We start from the raw sequence: 18791 nt of genomic DNA on the forward strand, positions 1-18791 counted from the left end.
TTTGTTTCCCAGTGTAATCTTTACGTGCCTTAACTAAAGCACTCCTTCTGCTGAATCACCTCTAAATTATTTACACATTATTCACTTTGTGTGTTTTTAGGAATCCGCTAGCTTAGCGTAGCTACTAGCTCTTAGCCGATTTAGCATGGCGGCTTCTCCTGTCTCTCCCGCACTTTTCTGCTCTGGGTGTGAAATGTTTAGTTATTCCTCGGCCTCCTTTAGCAGTAATGGTACTTGTAATAAGTGTAGCTTATTCGTAGCTTTGGAGGCCAGGCTGGGCGAATTGGAGACTCGGCTCCGCACCGTGGAAAATTCTACAGCTAGCCAGGCCCCTGTAGTCGGTGCGGACCAAGGTAGCTTAGCCGCCGTTAGTTACCCCCTGGCAGATCCCGAGCAGCCGGGAAAGCAGGCTGACTGGGTGACTGTGAGGAGGAAGCGTAGCCCTAAACAGAAGCCCCGTGTACACCGCCAACCCGTTCACATCTCTAACCGTTTTCCCCCACTCGACGAAACACCCGCCGAGGATCAAACTCTGGTTATTGGCGACTCTGTTTTGAGAAATGTGAAGTTAGCGACACCAGCAACCATAGTCAATTGTCTTCCGGGGGCCAGAGCAGGCGACATTGAAGGAAATTTGAAACTGCTGGCTAAGGCTAAGCGTAAATTTGGCAAGATTGTAATTCACGTCGGCAGTAATGACACCCGGTTACGCCAATCGGAGGTCACTAAAATTAACATTGAATCAGTGTGTAACTTTGCAAAAACAATGTCGGACTCTGTAATTTTCTCTGGGCCCCTCCCCAATCAGACCGGGAGTGACATGTTTAGCCGCATGTTCTCCTTGAATTGCTGGCTGTCTGAGTGGTGTCCAAAAAATGAGGTGGGCTTCATAGATAATTGGCAAAGCTTCTGGGGAAAACCTGGTCTTGTTAGGAGAGACGGCATCCATCCCACTTTGGATGGAGCAGCTCTCATTTCTAGAAATCTGGCCAATTTTCTTAAATCCTCCAAACCGTGACTATCCAGGGTTGGGACCAGGAAGCAGAGTTGTAGTCTTACACACCTCTCTGCAGCTTCTCTCCCCCTGCCATCCCCTCATTACCCCATCCCCGTAGAGACGGTGCCTGCTCCCAGACTACCAATAACCAGCAAAAATCTATTTAAGCATAAAAATTCAAAAAGAAAAAATAATATAGCACCTTCAACTGCACCACAGACTAAAACAGTTAAATGTGGTCTATTAAACATTAGGTCTCTCTCTTCTAAGTCCCTGTTGGTAAATGATATTCTCTGTGAATTTTCAGACCTTTTGTCTGACTTAGTGCTTAGCTCAGATAAGATAATTATAGTGGGCGATTTTAACATCCACACAGATGCTGAGAATGACAGCCTCAACACTGCATTTAATCTATTATTAGACTCTCTTGGCTTTGCTCAAAATGTAAATGAGTCCACCCACCACTTTAATCATATCTTAGATCTTGTTCTGACTTATGGTATGGAAATAGAAGACTTAACAGTATTCCCTGAAAACTCCCTTCTGTCTGATCATTTCTTAATAACATTTACATTTACTCTGATGGACTACCCAGCAGTGGGGAATAAGTTTCATTACACTAGAAGTCTTTCAGAAAGCGCTGTAACTAGGTTTAAGGATATGATTCCTTCTTTATGTTCTCTAATGCCATATACCAACACAGTGCAGAGTAGCTACCTAAACTCTGTAAGTGAGATAGAGTATCTCGTCAATAGTTTTACATCCTCATTGAAGACAACTTTGGATGCTGTAGCTCCTCTAAAAAAGAGAGCTTTAAATCAGAAGTGCCTGACTCCGTGGTATAACTCACAAACTCGTAGCTTAAAGCAGATAACCCGTAAGTTGGAGAGGAAATGGCGTCTCACAAATTTAGAAGATCTTCACTTAGCCTGGAAAAAGAGTCTGTTGCTCTATAAAAAAAGCCCTCCGTAAAGCTAGGACATCTTTCTACTCATCACTAATTGAAGAAAATAAGAACAACCCCAGGTTTCTTTTCAGCACTGTAGCCAGGCTGACAAAGAGTCAGAGCTCTATTGAGCTGAGTATTCCATTAACTTTAACTAGTAATGACTTCATGACTTTCTTTGCTAATAAAATTTTAACTATTAGAAAAAAAATTACTCATAACCATCCCAAAGACGTATCGTTATCTTTGGCTGCTTTCAGTGATGCCGGTATTTGGTTAGACTCTTTCTCTCCGATTGTTCTGTCTGAGTTATTTTCATTAGTTACTTCATCCAAACCATCAACATGTTTATTAGACCCCATTCCTACCAGGCTGCTCAAGGAAGCCCTACCATTATTTAATGCTTCGGACTTAAATATGATCAATCTATCTTTGTTAGTTGGCTATGTACCACAGGCTTTTAAGGTGGCAGTAATTAAACCATTACTTAAAAGCCATCACTTGACCCAGCTATATTAGCTAATTATAGGCCAATCTCCAACCTTCCTTTTCTCTCAAAAATTCTTGAAAGGGTAGTTGTAAAACAGCTAACTGATCATCTGCAGAGGAATGGTCTATTTGAAGAGTTTCAGTCAGGTTTAGAATTCATCATAGTACAGAAACAGCATTAGTGAAGGTTACAAATGATCTTCTTATGGCCTCGGACAGTGGACTCATCTCTGTGCTTGTTCTGTTAGACCTCAGTGCTGCTTTTGATACTGTTGACCATAAAATTTTATTACAGAGATTAGAGCATGCCATAGGTATTAAAGGCACTGCGCTGCGGTGGTTTGAATCATATTTGTCTAATAGATTACAATTTGTTCATGTAAATGGGGAATCTTCTTCACAGACTAAAGTTAATTATGGAGTTCCACAAGGTTCTGTGCTAGGACCAATTTTATTCACTTTATACATGCTTCCCTTAGGCAGTATTATTAGACGGTATTGCTTAAATTTTCATTGTTACGCAGATGATACCCAGCTTTATCTATCCATGAAGCCAGAGGACACACACCAATTAGCTAAACTGCAGGATTGTCTTACAGACATAAAGACATGGATGACCTCTAATTTCCTGCTTTTAAACTCAGATAAAACTGAAGTTATTGTACTTGGCCCCACAAATCTTAGAAACATGGTGTCTAACCAGATCCTTACTCTGGATGGCATTACCCTGACCTCTAGTAATACTGTGAGAAATCTTGGAGTCATTTTTGATCAGGATATGTCATTCAAAGCGCATATTAAACAAATATGTAGGACTGCTTTTTTGCATTTACGCAATATCTCTAAAATCAGAAAGGTCTTGTCTCAGAGTGATGCTGAAAAAATTAATTCATGCATTTATTTCCTCTAGGCTGGACTATGGTAATTCATTATTATCAGGTTGTCCTAAAAGTTCCCCTAAAAGCCTTCAGTTAATTCAAAATGCTGCAGCTAGAGTACTGACGGGGACTAGAAGGAGAGAGCATATCTCACCCATATTGGCCTGTCTTCATTGGCTTCCTGTTAATTCTAGAATAGAATTTAAAATTCTTCTTCTTACTTATAAGGTTTTGAATAATCAGGTCCCATCTTATCTTAGGGACCTCGTAGTACCATATCACCCCAATAGAGTGCTTCGCTCTCAGACTGCAGGCTTACTTGTAGTTCCTAGGGTTTGTAAGAGTAGAATGGGAGGCAGAGCCTTCAGCTTTCAGGCTCCTCTCCTGTGGAACCAGCTCCCAATTCAGATCAGGGAGACAGACACCCTCTCTACTTTTAAGATTAGGCTTAAAACTTTCCTTTTTGCTAAAGCTTATAGTTAGGGCTGGATCGGGTGACCCTGAACCATCCCTTAGTTATGCTGCTATAGACGTAGACTGCTGGGGGGTTCCCATGATGCACTGTTTCTTTCTCTTTTTGCTCTGTAAGCACCACTCTGCATTTAATCATTACTGATCGATCTCTGCTCCCCTCCACAGCATGTCTTTTTCCTGGTTCTCTCCCTCAGCCCCAACCAGTCCCAGCAGAAGACTGCCCCTCCCTGAGCCTGGTTCTGCTGGAGGTTTCTTCCTGTTAAAAGGGAGTTTTTCCTTCCCACTGTAGCCAAGTGCTTGCTCACAGGGGGTCGTTTTTGACCGTTGGGGTTTTACATAATTATTGTATGGCCTTGCCTTACAATATAAAGCGCCTTGGGGCAACTGTTTGTTGTGATTTGGCGCTATATAAAAAAATTAAAGAAGAAAGAAAGAAGAAGAAAAATTTTTTCTATATGTGTACACCACGTTAGTTTTTCATCCATCCACATACCTAAAAATTTAAAAAGTTTCACCCTCTCTAAAGGACAGCCATACATGATAAGGGTTATGTCTGGGATTTTCTTTTTAAGTCCAAAAATCATATAACTACTTTTTGATATAGAAATCTTAAAGCCCCATTTATTTGCCCACCGCACTATTTGGTTTAAGGCAATTTGTGTGTTTCATTAAAAACGCAATGTTTCTACCCCTCCTCCAGATGGCGCCATCATCAGCAAACAAAGACCTCCCGAATCCTACATTGATATCAGAAAAAATGTCATTAATCATAACATTGAATAAAACTGGACTAATAACTGATCCTTGCGGAGTACCATTAAAAATACTTACTAGTTCAGAAAATTCCCCTTCAACTCTTACTTGTATAGTTCTGTCACTTAAGAAATCTTTGATCCATATGAACATACCACAAATGCCTGCATTATGTAATTTAATCAACAATCCCTCTCTCCACATACTATCATAAGCTTTCTCAATATCAAGAAACACTGCAACTACTGCTTCCTTATTGATTATAGCTCGTCTTATATATCTTGGTCTAACACTGCAACTGAGTCCATAGTATTTCTTCCAATTCTAAAGCCATTTTGATAATCAACAAAGAAACTACCAACTTCTAAATAATAAACAAGTCTGTTTGTGACCATTCTCTCCATCACCTTACACAACACTGCAGTAAGTGCCATGGGTCTGTATGACAATGGAGAGGAAGGGTCCTTTCCTGGCTTTAGCACTGCTATTACCATCATTTTTACACTACTCCTCTATCTACCAAGCGCTGCCAAATGGCAGCACTGGGGTACTTTACATCTCATTAGGCCACATTTTGTTATGTACATGGGGGCCATTAGATCAGAATGTGCAAGTGCTGGAAAGCCAGCTCACAACACATACTCACTCTGTTGACTGAGAGACGCAGAGATGGCTAAGCTTTATAGCACAGAGCATATAAGATATTTTGGACATCCAGTGTGGGCAGCAAAGTACTGTGCATATGACAATAAAGCTTTGAATCTTGAATCTAAATTTCTTCTACTAAGTGTTGTGTTTTTGTAACAAGTTCACAGAAAGGAGATGTGGCAGTGCCAGGTGCGTTCAGACAAACTAGGTCAAATGTCACCTGGTAACAATAGAAATAATAAGAATATAGAAATAACAAAACATTAGCATAATAACTATTGAAGTAATAGTGGTACAAATATCATTCCTAAAGCTATGGGTATGTCTTTATGGTCAAAGAATCTGATAAAGTTGAAAAGTTTATTTTATTCTTTATAACTAAACATCTGTTTTTTCTTATGTACTTGGGTTCTGTCTTTAGAGTTACTTCTTACAAATGCAACTGAAACTATTTTTTATTTTTGCTGACACAAAGAGGACAAATGCGCAAGCTGAATAAGGTGCTACTGTGTATTAGCTCATGAAAGGGGGTCGTTGAGATGTAAATCCAGGGAGTGCAGCTGCCATTTGGCAGCACCTTGGGATTTAAAGGTATAACTGCCATTTGGCAGCACCTTGGGATTTAAAGGTATAACTGCCATTTGGCAGGTCCTTGGGAGTAGGAGTGTTAAAATTGGGAGCACCATAGCTTGTTTCCAAGCTTTTGGCAAAGTTCCAGCATCCCAGATATAATTAAAGAGGACTAGAATCTCCATTAAGACTTCATCGTCAAGGTGTTGCAACAGTTTGTAACTAATCCTATCTTGTCCTGGTGACGTGTTTGCACCAGCTTGTACTGCCTCTTTTAGTTCTTCAAGGGAAAAATACAAATTAAAAGCACAGTCATTTGTATCTACACTACCTTTCAATTTCCAACCTTCTACACACAAAAACTCTTCTCTCAATCTCAAGCTTTCTTCACTTAATAATTCTGAATTATGAACATCTTGGAATGCTTTAACACACATTCCAGCGTTATCCTTACTACAAATAGCTTCTCTACATCCATCTTTTAAAACTGGAATTGAAGAATTGTTTACCTTACCTGACATCTTATGGATTCTAGCCCAAACCTGCTTCACTGGGGTATTAGAGTTTATTGTATTACAAAATGCCCTCCAGCATTTCTTTTTTTCCACTTTTATTGTCTTCCGAGCCAGAGCCCTACACCTCTTAAACTCAACAACATTTTCCAGAGTAGGATTCTTAAATGCCTGCTTCCTATTTTTAACCACCTCGTCACAAGCTTTGTTCCACCAAGGCACAATAACTCGATTACGAGGACTTCTCCTACAAGGAATAGCCTCAGATGCAACCCTCACAATCGTTGTTAAAGACTCGCACATTTCCTCTATTGATCCGTTACTATTAACAAAATCCAACCCTTTAACTGTATCTTCTCTAAACTTTCCCCAGTCAGCTTGAGAAAAATCAAACCGAGCCACTCTATCAAACGGGTTCACTACTAAAGACTTATCAAATGTACTCAAAACCAGAAAGTGATCACTACCAAGTGTATCTTCTTCTAACACCTTCCACTCTGCTATCCCAGCTAAAGCTGGAGTAGCAAAGGTTAAATCTAAGCAAGAAGTCTTACCTGTATTTATATCAATACGTGTAGGGCTGTTGTCATTCAACACTACCAGGTTTCCATGATCTAAAAATTCCTCTATTACTGTACCGTTAAAATCCCTGTCCTGACTTCCCCACAGAGGGTCACGAGCATTGAAATCACCAACCCAAAGGGCAGGAGCACCTATTTTACTTAACACCTCCTCAAGCTCGGCGAGTACAAGGGGTTTACATGGGTTATAACAATTAACTACATGAATTTTACCCTCAGTAGTCCACACCTCAACAATCACACATTCAAGCGACACTTCACATTCACACCATTTGTATTGTAACCCCGTTTTAATAAATGTAGCACATCCACCTCCCTGTTGATCATCCCTGTCCTTGCGTAGACACTCATATCCCGGAATAGAGAAGTCAAGACACGGTTTCAGCCATGTTTCCTGCACACACAAGAGGTCTGGTTTAGCACTAAGATCTTTAATGAACTTTTTAAACTCTTGACCATTTGCAATCAGACTTCTAGCATTCCACTGCAGGATACAGACCATAAAAATAAAACTAAACATCATCTATATTGCCTTCAAAATCACATTCCCCTATGTGAAACCCTTCTTCCTCGTCCTCCTCATCCTCCCCTAAGAGTGATTGACTCAAAGACTCCTGTCTTGTCCTCATAAAGGCATGTAGATCCTGGGGAGCACAATCCTTAATCCCCAAGAATCTTGCTGCAGCTTCCGATACAAACGTTATTATGTCAGACCTTGATTGCTTGCCACGGGTACCATAAAGAACATCAACAATAAAAGCGAGAAAAGCCTCTTTGTTAAACAATCATCTCTTGACTAGAACTGAAATGCTGTCTCACAAAACTATTACAGTAGTTTTGTGAGACAGCATTTCTCTGAGCTGATAAACCTGTTCTGGCTTTACCTTTAACCACGAAGGAACTAAACATTTATGCTAGAAATTTGTTAACTTAATTGGCAATACTTGAATGTATAATGTGATTACAGGAAATTATACACAATGACCACTGATGCTTTTTTATTTATTTATTTATTTATTTATTTTTTTTTACCAGAATGAGTATGTTGCATTTTACATACAGAAATGATTGTATCCAGATGTTACAATTATATTGTGTACAATGTACATGTTTTACCCTGGATAATTATAATATCATGCCTCACTGCAAACATGAATTAAGCAGCTGAAATTAAAGGAATCAGAAAGCAAGAAATATGTTGTAACAATTATGTGGTAACAGTTTAAACCAAACACTGTTCGACTGTGACATGAAGTCATCCTCAAATGAGGCCTGAGCGAAACACTAAACCCTGGACAAATGTTCATTCTGGAAATGTGAAATCGAGTTGATTTCTGCCACTGTAACGTGTGTAAACTGCAATCTGTTTCCATAAAAAACATATTTTGGTAGCTGACAATCACAGTCTGTAGTGATGTAAATTATTTTGCAAAAATTAATGTTCCAATTAACAGAGTGCATGTTTATGCAAGTTGCACCAAGACATGTTTCGGAGTTAGCTCTGTCAGTTTATTACAGTAATCTTGAAATTATACAGTATATTCATTAGGCCTGAATAAATCATAAATCGACAAATTCTTGGTTACCATGGTAGAGTGCTTAAATTATTTCCTATTGTTCATTCTACCTATGTTTGCACACATAATTTAAGTGGAGTCCAACATTAACTTTCTGTATGCCGTAAATTATATTTAATGTTTTCCTATAATGTGAAATTTTACACACACACAACACTTATTTAGAGGCAAGCTTTACACATACAACATGAACATTATGTGAATGTTGAACATTAAGCATACATTCTATGAACATTTGATTGATTTTTGCAAATGTTTCCTTACATGTTTGTCTAATGTTTGTTTCCATGCAAACATTAGACAAACATCACAAACATTACATGAATGTTCACAAACCTGCTGAACCTGCTTCCGGGTGGGTAGTTTCTCTGTGCAGAGCTTGCTCATATGCCCTCGTTTCAAGCAACTGAAGCATAATCCTTTTCCATGAAGAAAGTCTAACTTCTCTTTGTGAAGGGTTTTTCTCATTTTCTTACAGGTTGCCATACAATGTTCACCTTGACAAAAAAGACAGGGTTTTGTGAAGGCACCGTCAGAACTGAAAGGAAACTTCTTGCTCACTTTGACCTCTGTGCTGACACCTGTCTGACTGGTCACAGGTGTCGCAGTTGTGGTGAAAATTGTTTTCCTAGTTTTCCTTTCTGCCATGAGGATGGCTGATGACTTGGTTTGTCCCTTGCTGATATCCTTTATATCTCCAAACACAGGATGTAGTTCTACCTTGACTTATTTGTTAATAAACTTTACAAGGTCTTGAAACTTTGGTCTTTGAGACTTTGTTTCTTGAATGTTAAAAGCAACGCTTCTCCACTTCTCTCTCAACTTAAATGGAAGCTTGTTGACAATGGCACGCATGTTGGCGATATTATCCAACTCCTCCATATCCATCATTGCATTTCCACAGCTGGTGAGATAGAGAGCAAGCACATTAAGAGCTTCACCATCGTCTGCCTTGACTGCAGGCCAACTTAAAGCCTTGTTAATGTAAGCCACAGAGATCCTATATTCATTTCCGAAATGCTCCTTTAAGAGTTTCTTTGCCTCCTCGTAACCCTGGTCTGGTTCCATATGCAAACAACTCCAAATTAAGTCTCGTGGCTGACCGCTGGTGTACTGTTTCATAAAGTACAGGTGGTCCTTGCTGCTCTCTGTTTTACTCTCCACACCATGCTCGAATACCCTAATAAAGAGTCTATATTCTAATGGATCACCTTCAAAGACAGGGATATTCTGAGGTGGTAGAGTAGAAAGCTTTTGATGCTTCACCAAAAACTCTGATATTATTTTGTTGCAGCATCACAGTGGCCAAAGGGTTTGCTGTGTCCTCAGAGTGGTTACTTAACATGTTGGAGTGATGGACTTCACCTGCAGTTTGAGGTCTTAATGGAGCAGGATTACTGAAGTGGCCTTGGATTACATACATGGCCTGTATTCTTTGAATGCTCTGAATCATCACTTCATTCATCTGAACCCTCAAACTCCTGTAAAACTTTGAGTTTAGCATCTGCAGCAGCCAAAGCAGTCTGGATCTCAAGCTCTTCTTTCTCAGCCTTGAGTTTAGCTTCTTGCTCTTCCATAGCATGTTTTTGTCTGAGTCCTGCTGCTTGTGCTATAAGTGCAGCCTTTTCAAGTTCAGCCTTCAAACGTGCAGAAGAGGCAGAGGATGTTCACGAATGGACAGAACTTGACTTAGATCTTTTGGACTTTCTGGATGCTGCCACTGATATGCTGTCTGTGGGGCGCACATCATCATTTATTTTCCCAGCTTCCTCCATGCGCTCATAAACATTCTTTATCCATTTATCCACATCATCACAAAAGTCTCTAAATACAGCCGCCTTTGGTTCAAACCAGTTCTGCTGATCATTGTTCATGGCTTCTTCTGAGTCAGTCTGCTGAAGTAGTGCTTTAACAGAGATACTGAGCTCACAAAACTCTCCAAAGACTTGATTAAACTCCACAAGAAACTTCGTCTTTATCACCTCCAAATTGCCATCAACATTCATTAAGTGAAGCATCTCATTCTTTTTTGCAGTGAGTTGACCCAGTTTAGTTTTCCTTTGGCTTATTTTTCTTTGCAGTGTTTCTTCCATACCTTTGGCTGTTTGTTGGCTTCAGTTCCCGTTTTTCCACTTTGGCTGGGTCATTATTCATCTCCATGATGTCCTGTTAACTTAACAAAGCAGTGCTGTCTCTGAAAGTCGGAAACAGAAGCTGTACTTCGCACGTCGTTAGCAGCTAATTTGCATAAACTTCTGTGAATAGCTCCGTTGTCATTTCACAAGCACTTCCCACATTCACCAGAAATGGGTTCCAGTAGTCATTCCAGAGGCTTTGATTTCTTTTCCACTCCAAAACTCTTGACAACAAGGAGTTCGATTTTCGTACAGTCACTTGCCCAGTTCGGGATCACTGCTGTAGTTTTTGTGCTGCCGTTTCTCGTAATCAGCATGAATAAGCTAATACTTGGTACCAATGGAAAGACTGATGTTTTGTCTACAAACGACCACAAGCTTGACCGGATTCAGCCGTCCTTGTGATCAGCAGAGGAATCAAAACATCCCGGTGTCTGCCGTGTGCGCGCTTTTTCTGACTTACTTATTCCTGCAAGTTTTAAAGTAACGATCTCTAAAACATAGCAAAGGTGAGTTAGCCGTTCGGTGTTTTTGGTTCTAGAGTGGGAAAATACTTACTTGGGTAGAAAATGTCAGTGTGTTATGTCTTGCTGTTTAATTGCTGCGCGCATTTATCTCCGACGCGAAAATTTGCTGGTTCCAGATCACTGAAGCAGCAGCCTCGTGTCTGTAGTTGTGATCCTTGTGGACTTTGGGGGTCATTGCAACATCACGAATGGACATGAATGTGGGGGCTTTTACTTTTTAATTTGGGAGAAATCTCACCTCCACACTTCATTTTTTGCTCGTAAAAACGTATAACGGCGCTTTTCGAAACAAAGTAAATTCTCATTTAATAAGTATTATTTCTATCATTTTGTGTTCAAAACACATTCTCGGGCACAGTGGGCATCATTCTGCATTAGAAGGGCACCAGCCAGATGCCAGGAATGAACCCAAAGTGACGCAGTGTGTTGTGATCCGGAACTGGCAAAAAGTGATCCGTTTCTGGCAAATGTTTGCGCTACACATAATGTGGCTTCACACTTTAAGTAGAAGCGCCAAACCACCCAGACGTTTTCAGCTAAATAACATCCAAATACCCAATACAACAATACACAATAAAGGACATTCAGTTGCATTATGGCTCCGTATAGCGGGACTTTAAAAAAAAGGTGATCCAGAACTGGGCAACCGTCTGTACTAATGTAAGAGTCAAACTCGTTTTTGGTTAGCTGGTAGTCCTGGTGTACACGTGTCTCCTCATGTCTATGTAGCATTAATCCAATCCAGTTGAACATACAAAAATGTTTATTCCAAAAACCAGAAAAAAGCTGCCACAGCAATCTGTAGATGAATGATATTACCGCAGGTTCATGTAAAGTATGTGCAGGACATAGACACGGTACGAAAACTGTGTGACTCCACAGCTGGTAAGCTTCCAACTGCCCTGTAACTGCAAAAAAAAACTACTAACCTCACGAAGTACCTTCTTAAAGCTACAGTAACTAAATAACTGTAATTACACATTATGTCAAAAATAAAGTTTTGAGTTGTAGCAATAATCAATTATTATTAACAGAAGCGTAATAATTCTAAATATATGCTGAACATAAAATAAAGGAAGAAATATGCAGTCTTGAACTTATAAAAGAAACAACAATCAGAACTTGTATCATACAATCACACATCAGTGACTCCCTCTGGTTGTACTTATTGGAAAAATGTACAATTATATAATTTTGAAGGTTTTTTTTACTGTAACTTTGAATGACATCTCAAAACCATTTTATTTAAAGCCTGTAATGCAACCAAACTCACATCACACGTCGGTGAGCTCCCTCTGGCTGTACGACTGCGCTCAGTTTTGAAAAATGTGATTGTGAAAATTTTTGGAGAATTTTTAATTGTTAAAATTTTCAATTGCATCAATGTTATCAGGTATAGTGACAATATCCACAGCACACATCAGTGGTCTCCTGCTTGTTACGACAGCACTAGAACAATGTCTTTTTGCATAGTTTTGAAGAATTTTTCATTGTTTAAATATTCAATAGCATCATTACTATAAGGTGACCTTGAGATGGAGAAACTTTCAAAGGAAAGTAATAAGTACAGTGGGATGGACGGTCTCGTTCAGCAGGACCTTGATCTGAAATATACGGATATGATTCAAATATTTACAGAAGGAGCTAAAGATCCAGTTACAGGAAAGACAGAAGCAGCAGTTTACATTCCTCAGCTTCATAAGTCGATCATAAAAAAGGCCGTCAGATCAGTGAGTCTTTTGTGTGGAACCCCGAGTGATTTTACTTGTGCTGTGGTTGGTAGAGGAGGTGAAGTTCAGTCACCAGGTCATCTGGTCAGATTCAGTGGCAGCATTAACCAACATTTCAAATGGAAAACCTGTTTGCAGGTCAGACCTGATCATGAGATTCTTCAAAGCTAATTTAAACTACAACAACAGAATACAGGTACTGATTATATAATTAGAATATTGTTGTGAAAGTGTAGGAACACGGACCCACAACAGGGGGCGCAATGAACGGACAATGGAGAGAGAGTAAATAACAAGTTTCACTACTGAAACAAGCACGAGTAATACAACAAACACAATTTGGGGTCGAATCCGCTGGTGTCGTGTGGGCAGGCTCGAAGGTAGGAGACGTCTGTCTCAGTCGAACTGGAACCACCCAGATCTCCTCTGCCACCGAACCCTGGAAATACTGGAACCGCCAAGTCCCGAATTCCCAGGTGGCCACTGCCTCCGCTCGTCGGATCCGGTACTGCTGGCAGGAGAGAGCAACAACACACAGGAGTGGATGAACGCACCCAGTAACAGAGAGGGGAGAAGCCGCCTCCACCTCTTGGCAAAGTATAGCAGGAAGGTGAGTACTTATCCAAAGAATGAGGTTTTCAGTAGTCACCAGTCCTGAAAAAGGTTTTAACAGTCTTAGCTGATGATGCAATGTATAACTGCAGAGAATACTACCTTGGTCTTAGGCGATATCTCGGCACTGAGGTGGAGACGCCGTCCTCCTGATATACCTCGGTGCTGAGTAGAACAGCTGTGTCTGGTGATGGGTGACAGCTGTCACCCAGGCTACTCCCATGATGCGGCAGCGCCCTCTGGTGCCTGGAGCCCGCACTCCAGGCAGGGCGCCCTCTGGTGGTGGTGGGCCAGCAGTACCTCCTCTTCAGCGGCCCACACAACAGGACCCCCCCCTCAACGGGCGCCTCCTGGCGCACGACCGGGCTTGTCCGGATGGCGTCGGTAGAAGTCGGCCAGGAGGGCCGGGTCCAGGATGAAGCCCTTCTTCACCCAGGAGCGCTCCTCGGGGCCGTACCCCTCCCAGTCCACCAGATACTGAAAACCCCGGTCCATCCGACGGACGTCAAGGAGCCGGCGGACAGTCCAAGCCGGTGCCCCGTCGATGATCCGGGCAGGAGGCGGCGCCGGACCCGGGGTGCAGAGGGGTGAGGTGTGAAGAGGCTTGATCCGGGAAACATGGAAGACTGGATGGATCCGCAGTGAGGCCGGAAGCTGGAGCCTCACTGCGGCGGGGTTGATGACCTTGAGGATCTTATAAGGTCCGATGTACCGTTCTTGCAGTTTAGGAGAATCAACCTGTAGGGGAATGTCCTTCGTGGACAACCAGACCTCCTGCCCAGGACGATACTTGGGGGCCGGGGCTCGCCGCCGGTCTGCATGTTTCTTCGCCCTCGTCCGGGCCTGCAACAAGGCAGAGCGGGCGGCCCGCCACACCCGACGGCACTTCCGTAGGTGGGCCTGGACCGAGGGCACACCGACCTCTCCCTCAACCACCGGAAACAAGGGGGGCTGATACCCCAAGCACACCTCAAACGGGGAGAGGCCGGTGGCTGATGACACTTGGCTGTTGTGGGCGTACTCGATCCAGGCCAGGTGGGTACTCCAGGCCGTCGGGTGCGCGGCTGTCACACAGCGAAGTGTCTGCTCCAGTTCTTGATTCGCCAGCTCTGCCTGCCCGTTGGTCTGGGGGTGGTACCCAGACGAGAGGCTGACCGTGGCCCCCAGTTCCCGGCAGAAGCTCCTCCAGACATGTGAGGTGAACTGGGGACCGCGATCGGAGACGATGTCTGATGGTATGCCATGCAGACGGACGACATGGTGGACCAGGAGGTCCGCTGTCTCCTGGGCCGTAGGGAGCTTCGGGAGGGCCACGAAGTGGGCCGCCTTGGAGAAACGGTCCACTATCGTGAAGACGACGGTGTTTCCCTGGGACGGCGGGAGACCCGTGACGAAGTCCAGGCCGATGTGGGACCAGGGGCGATGAGGCACGGGCAATGGCTGTAGCTGCCCTGAGGTCTTCCTATGGTCGGCCTTGCCCCTGGCGCAGGTGGTACAGGCCTGGACGTAGTCCCGGACGTCGGTCTCCAGGGATGCCCACCAGAAGCGTTGCCGGACGACTGCCACGGTCCTTCGCACCCCTGGGTGACAGGAGAGCTTAGAACCGTGACAGAAGTCCAGGACTGCAGCTCTAGCCTCTGGTGGGACGTATAGTCTGTTTTTTGGTCCGTTTCCGGGGTCCGGGACACGGGTCAGGGCCTCCCGGACGGTCTTCTCCACGTCCCAGGTGAGGGCGGCCACGATAGCGGACTCCGGGATGATGGGATCCGGGGGATCCGACGGTTCCGTTTTGACCTCATCTTCGTGCACCCGGGACAATGCATCCGATCTCTGATTCTTGGTCCCGGGACGGTAGGTAATCCGGAAGTCAAAACGGCCAAAGAACAGTGACCAGCGGGCTTGCCTGGGGTTCAGACGCTTGGCGGTTCTGATGTACTCCAGGTTCCGATGGTCAGTGAAAACCGTGAATGGCACGGCTGTTCCCTCCAACAGATGTCTCCACTCTTCGAGGGCCTCTTTCACAGCAAGGAGTTCCCGATTGCCGACGTCATAATTCCGTTCAGCGGGGGTCAACCTGCGAGAAAAATAGGCACACGGGTGAAGGACCTTATCGGTCTTCCCGCTCTGGGAGAGCACCGCTCCTATCCCTGAGTCCGAGGCATCCACTTCAACCACTAACTGGCAGCTAGGATCGGGCTGCACCAGAACTGGTGCAGACGAGAAGCGCCGTTTCAACTCCTTGAACGCGGCCTCGCACCGGTCCGACCAGGTGAAGGGAACTTTTGGAGAGGTCAGGGCTGTCAGGGGGCTAACTACCTGACTGTAGCCCTTAATGAACCTCCTATAAAAATTAGCAAAACCGAGGAACTGTTGCAGCTTCCTACGGCTTGTAGGTTGGGGCCAATCTCTCACCGCCGCAACCTTGGCCGGGTCCGGGGCGACGGAGTTAGAGGAGATGATAAACCCCAGGAAGGACAAAGAAGTGCGGTGGAACTCACACTTCTCGCCCTTCACAAACAGGCGGTTCTCCAACAACCGCTGCAGGACCTGACGGACATGCCGGACATGAGTCTCAGGATCCGGGGAAAAGATGAGTATATCGTCCAGATACACGAAGACGAACCGGTGCAGGAAGTCCCGCAGGACATCGTTTACCAACGCTTGGAAGGTCGCGGGAGCGTTAGTGAGACCGAACGGCATGACCAGGTACTCAAAATGGCCCAACGGGGTGTTAAATGCCGTCTTCCATTCGTCTCCCTTCCGGATCCGAACCAAATGATAGGCATTCCTAAGATCAAGTTTGGTGAAGATATTGGCTCCATGCAAGGGGGTGAACACCAAATCCAACAGGGGCAACGGGTATCGATTGCGAACCGTGATTTCGTTCAACCCCCTATAGTCAATGCATGGACGAAGCCCGCCATCCTTTTTACCCACAAAAAAGAAACCAGCACCCATCGGAGAGGTGGAATTCCGGATCAACCCGGCAGCTAATGAGTCCCGGATGTAGGTCTCCATTGATTCACGCTCCGGCCGTGAGAGGTTGTACAGCCTACTGGACGGAAACTCACTGCCTGGAACCAAATCAATGGCACAATCGTACGGGCGGTGAGGAGGAAGCGTGAGAGCCAGATCCTTGCTGAACACATCAGCGAGGTCATGGTACTCCGCTGGCACCGCCTTCAGATTGGGGGGGACTCGGACCTCCTCCGTAGCTTGGGAGCCGGGAGGAACCGAGGAACCTAGACACTCCCGATGGCAGGTTTCGCTCCACTGAACCACTACCCCGGACGGCCAATCAATCCGGGGATTGTGCTTTAGCATCCATGGAAACCCTAAAACCACACGGGAGGTGGCCTGAGTCACGAAGAACTCGATCACCTCCCGGTGGTTACCTGACACCACCAGAGTTACTGGAGGTGTCTTATGTGTGATTGGTGGGAGTAGGGAGCCATCTAGCGCCCGAACCTGCACAGGCGAGGTAAGAGCCACCAGAGGGAGCCCTATCTCCCTGGCCCATCTACTGTCAAGCAGATTCCCCTCAGAGCCCGTGTCCACCAGTGCTGGGGCCTTCAGGGTTGAATCCTCATAAAGGATCGTGACTGGGAGTCGTGTAGCAATGTGGGTGTGTCCCACGTGAATGTTTTGGCCCACCCCTGGCCCAGTCTCTAGGGGCGGGCGTTGGAGTTTAACCGCTCGGGGCAGTCGTTTGCCATATGCTCACTCGAGCCACAAACATAACAAGCTCCGTGGGCCCGCCTCCTTTGTGCTCCAGGTGCCCTAAATGTTGCCCTGCTCGTGTCCATAGCTTCGTCAGCAGGGGGAGCCATAGGCGCACGGAGCGCAGGAACAGAGGAGCGTGGGGAGGGCGGAGCTCGATCGGACCCGGAAGGGAGAGGGACGACGCGTGCCTGGCCACGCCCTTCGCCTCGTTCCCGACGGCGTTCTTCTAACCGGTTGTCGAGTCGTATGACTAGATCGATGAGCCCATCTAAATCCCGCGGTTCGTCCTTAGCCACCAGGTGCTCTTTTAGGATCAGAGACAGTCCGTTTACAAAGGCAGCGCGGAGGGCAGTGCTATTCCAGCCGGATCTCACCGCCGCGATGCGGAAGGCGACTGCATAGGCAGCTGCGCTCCGACGTCCCTGTCGTATGGACAGTAGTGCGGTTGAAGCGGACTCTCCTCTGTTGGGATGATCGAACACCGTTCTGAGCTCCCGTACAAACCCATCGTATGTATGAAGGAGCCGTGAGTTCTGCTCCCAGAGCGCTGTAGCCCAAGCGCGTGCCTCCCCGCGAAGCAGATTTATCACATAAGCTACTTTGCTAGCATCAGTCGCGTACATCACGGGACGCTGAGCGAAGACGAGCGAACACTGCATAAGAAAGTCCACGCACGTCTCCACACAGCCTCCGTACGGTTCTGGAGGGCTTATGTATGCTTCTGGGGACGGAGGGAGGGACCGTTGAACGACCAGTGGAACGGTACTTTCGCACGCAGGGTCCTCGGGAGGGAGAGCCGCAGCGGCGCCCGAAGGGCGCGCCTCCACTTGTGCGGCGAGAGCCTCCACCCTGCGGTTTAGGAGAACGTGCTGCTCGGTCATTAAGTCGATCCGAGAGGTGAAAGCGGTGAGGATCCGCTGCAACTCACCGATTACCCCTCCCGAAGCCTCCGCCGCGCCTTGGTCTTCCATTGGCCGTTCAACAGCCGGTTGACGCCCCTTGGGATCCATGATGCTGGCCGAGATATCCTGTTGTGAAAGTGTAGGAACACGGACCCACAACAGGGGGCGCAATGAACGGACAATGGAGAGAGTAAATAACAAGTTTCACTACTGAAACAAGCACGAGTAATACAACAAACACAATTTGGGGTCGAATCCGCTGGTGTCGTGTGGGCAGGCTCGAAGGTAGGAGACGTCTGTCTCAGTCGAACCGGAACCACCCAGATCTCCTCTGCCACCGAACCCTGGAAATACTGGAACCGCCAAGTCCCGAATTCCCAGGTGGCCACTGCCTCCGCTCGTCGGATCCGGTACTGCTGGCAGGAGAGAGCAACAACACACAGGAGTGGATGAACGCACCCAGTAACAGAGAGGGGAGAAGCCGCCTCCACCTCTTGGCAAAGTATAGCAGGAAGGTGAGTACTTATCCAAAGAATGAGGTTTTCAGTAGTCACCAGTCCTGAAAAAGGTTTTAACAGTCTTAGCTGATGATGCAATGTATAACTGCAGAGAATACTACCTTGGTCTTAGGCGATATCTCGGCACTGAGGTGGAGACGCCGTCCTCCTGATATACCTCGGTGCTGAGTAGAACAGCTGTGTCTGGTGATGGGTGACAGCTGTCACCCAGGCTACTCC

This window comes from Thalassophryne amazonica, chromosome 18, assembly GCF_902500255.1.
Source record: "Thalassophryne amazonica chromosome 18, fThaAma1.1, whole genome shotgun sequence".
Lineage (NCBI taxonomy): Eukaryota > Metazoa > Chordata > Actinopteri > Batrachoidiformes > Batrachoididae > Thalassophryne > Thalassophryne amazonica.